The sequence below is a fragment of the Sapajus apella genome, unplaced genomic scaffold (genome assembly GCF_009761245.1).
Source record: "Sapajus apella isolate SASKATOON/1434 unplaced genomic scaffold, GSC_monkey_1.0 scaffold141, whole genome shotgun sequence".
NCBI classification, from domain to species: Eukaryota; Metazoa; Chordata; class Mammalia; order Primates; family Cebidae; genus Sapajus; species Sapajus apella.
The window spans coordinates 636,278-639,725 of record NW_022437081.1 but is presented as its reverse complement, the minus strand read 5'-3'; the positions used below and the strand labels follow the sequence as shown (position 1 = coordinate 639,725).

Genomic DNA, 3,448 nt, shown 5'->3' with positions numbered 1-3,448 from the left:
TATACTAATTATATTGTAGTTAAGATTATACAATATATGGGGCTTGCTTCAAAACAATGTGTGAGGGAAGTGGGTAAAGGAACAGATGAAAAGAATGTTCACCATGGCAGAATCATTTTTGAAGCTAACTGGTGGGTGCCTCAGATTGATCGTACTATTCTTTCTACTCTCTACTCTATGGTCTACTTTTATATATGTTTGAAATTCTCCATAACAAAAATTTTAAATATGTGAGGCAAATATGCCAAAATATTCACAGTCACTGGTGCTGGATAATGGGAATGTAAGTATGATGTTACTTTCTGTAGTTTTTTCTATTTTTCACAAAACCCCAACAACTATACATTTTAAAATGCACTAGAAGAATCTTAATGTATGGTCTTATACTTTTCTGTACCTGTGGTGTCTAGACATTTTTTCTGGTACAATTGGAATTCTCATTATAGAACTTAGGAAGTCTTGTAAATCTCATGGAGTAGCATTTCTTAAGAATTCTTAAGATCAGATTTTTGGGAGGTGCTGAGTACAGGAGACTTTATTGATGGTACATGACAAGGTAAGGATCTCTAGGCCCCTCCCATTCTTCAGGGGGTCTGACATGGAAATTGTGTCAAGGAAGGGAGAATATCAGTGTGGTGGGGGATATCAGAATGAGTGGAGCAGGGACTCCCCACCAGCTGACAGCCCAGCCACTCTCTTCCTCTCATGCTCTTGCTGGGGCTGGTGGTCTGGGAGTTCTTACTCCTTCGAGGCTATGTAGACCATGGGGTTCACCATCCTGTTACTTCAGCCAAATTCATTGTCATAGCAGGAAATGAGCTTGACAAAGTGGTCCTTCAAGGTGATGCCACCCCAATATCGAAAGTGGAATAGTGGGTGTTGCTGTTGAAGTCAAAGGATACAACCTGGTGCTCAGTGTAGCCCAGGATGCACCTGAGGGGGCCTTCCTGAAGGCAGGTGAAGATGCCTGCCTCCCCACTTTCTTGTTATCATCATATTTGCCAGGTCTTTCCAGAAGGCAGGTCAGGGGATGATCTTGGCCCGGGGGGTGGGGCTAAGCAGTTTGGGGTGCAGGAAGCATTGCTGACGATCTTGAGGCTCTTTTGGTACTTCTCATGGTTTAGGCCCATCACAAAGTTGGGGCCATCAGCAGAGGGGGCAGAGATGATGACCATTTTGGCTCCCCCCACAAATAAGTCCTAGTTTTCTCCATGGCAATGAAGACACCAGTGGACTCCACAGCATAATCAACGTTGGCATCACTGCATTTGATTTTGGTAGGATCTTGCTCCTGGAAGATGGTGATGGGATTTCCATTGATGACAAACTTCCCATTCTCAGCCTTGACGGTGCCGTGGAACTTGCCATGGGTGGAATCAGACAGGAACGTGTAGACCATGCAGTTGAGATCATTGATTGTGACAGTATACACTTTGCCAGAGTTAAAAGCAGCCCCGGTGACCAGGAACCCAATACAGCCAAATCGTTTACTCTGGTCTTTATTTTTACCATGGTGTCTCAGGGACATGAGAAGATGGTGCGACATGAGAAGATGGCGCTGCATGAGAAGATGCAGTGGATCAGTTCTAGTGTCCAAGAGGAATAGAAAAACATGAATGGGCAGGGGGAAGTAGGGAGGGAGAAGAGAGGAAGAATGTGAGTAGGGGAGAGACTTTGGAGATGACACTTTCAAAGAGCTTTAATGTAAAAGGAAAGAGAAAAAATGGGGCAGTTGCTAGAGAGGAAAGTCGGTCAAGAGACATGTTTGTTCACTGATGAGAATGATCTAGTAGAGCAGGATAAGTTAATGATTTAGAAGAAGAGAGAAGAAATGTTATAGCCATGGTCTTCAGTAGGTGAGAGGGTTTGGAATCTAGTAGACAAGTGGAAGAGTTGCACTTAGATGGGAGACACCTCTTCCATTGCAATGTATTTGGTTGTGGGAACTTTGAGAAGTCCTTTTTATCTTCTGACTGCTTCTATTCCCTCAATAAAATAGGAAATGGGATCATCTGCTGAGAGTGACGATGGGAGAGGAAGTGTTGGCACTTTGAAGAGAGAGGAATAGATGTGACAGTCTTTGAGGAGAGTTGGAGAAGGAATATCTAGGGAAATAGTTTGGTTGCCAGGCAGGCAGCTCTAAAGACTCACTGGTGGCTAGCAGTCATTCATTTAAAGCGAGGCCAGTCATCAGCCATTGTGGTTTTGTACTTTCTCTCAGCCACGTGTTGGCTACAGGCACAGGGCAGGCAGAGTTGAATCGAACAAGGTTAGGGGTTTTGTGAAGTGAATATGCAGATTTGAGGAGAGGAAGGAGCTAGAATGTATGCAAGGGAGTGATTATAGCAACTAAGCATTGAAGGAAAGCTCAGTAAGTTGGGGAGAGAGGACATCAAGTGGGTGGGGGGCAGTGAAAATGAAGGAAGATGTATGGATTGGATGTCTCATGCAGGCAAAAATAGAGTCGCTAGTGGGAGCGAGCTGGACGGGGAGAAGATGGTAGTCTCCTATCTAGCCTTGCAACAAGACACTGAAAGTTTTGGTCGAAAAATTGGTAATGGTCAGGTCTAGGGTCTGATCATGGAAGTGAGTGGCTGAGGTGGGGTTGGGGGAGACAAGATCATTGAAGGAGAGGAGGTCAAGGAATGGAGAGGCCATAGGTGGAAGGGTCTTCCTCATGGATACTGAGGTGGCAGTGGTGATATTACAAGAGGTTGTAGTTGTGGCAGTGGCAGCAGCAGATGCAGTTGTTATGGTTGTCATTGTGAATAAGGAGACAGATGCAACTCTGTTAAGAACACAAACATTGGCCGGGCGCAGTGGCTCAAGCCTGTAGTCTCAGCACTTTGGGAGGCCAAGGCAGGCAGGTCACAAGGTCAGGAGTTCAAGACCAGCCTGGCCAACATAGTGAAATCCTGTCTCTACTAAAAATTTAAAAATTAGCCAGGCGTGGTGTTGGGCACCTGTAATCCCAGCTACTTGGGAGGCTGAGGTAGGAGAATCACTTGAACCTGGGAAAGAGAGGTTGTAGTGAGTACAAGATAGCCTTGTACTCCAGCGTAGGCAACAAGAGTGAAACTCCATCTCAAAAAAAAAAAAAAAGCAAACGTCTTCCTTACAGAGAGGTCTTCTCAGCCATCCTCGTTAAAGGAGCCCTTCTCACACTCTGTCTTCTGCCCTATCACTACTCATCTTATTACCCTATTTTATTTTCTTGAATGCATTCATTGCTGTCAGAAAAATGGCATGCTTATTTAGTTGTTTTCCTTATCTGTCTTTTCCACTAGATTGTAAACTCTATGAATTTGCCTTTTTCAATGCTTCATTCTCAGGGCCCATATGGTGCACTTAACAGTAACCAGTTGAAAATGATGAAAAAAAAAATGATGGAGTTTTATCATGCATACGCTGCATTCTTAGCACATAGGAGGGCTCTTTATGGGAACTT

At 44.4% G+C, this 3,448-nt stretch overlaps 1 pseudogene; it reads right to left on the bottom strand.

The window, feature by feature from the left end:
• Positions 1–992: 992 nt before the first annotated feature.
• Positions 993–1,546, bottom strand: LOC116540538 (annotated as a pseudogene).
• Between the last annotated feature and the right edge of the window lie 1,902 nt (positions 1,547–3,448).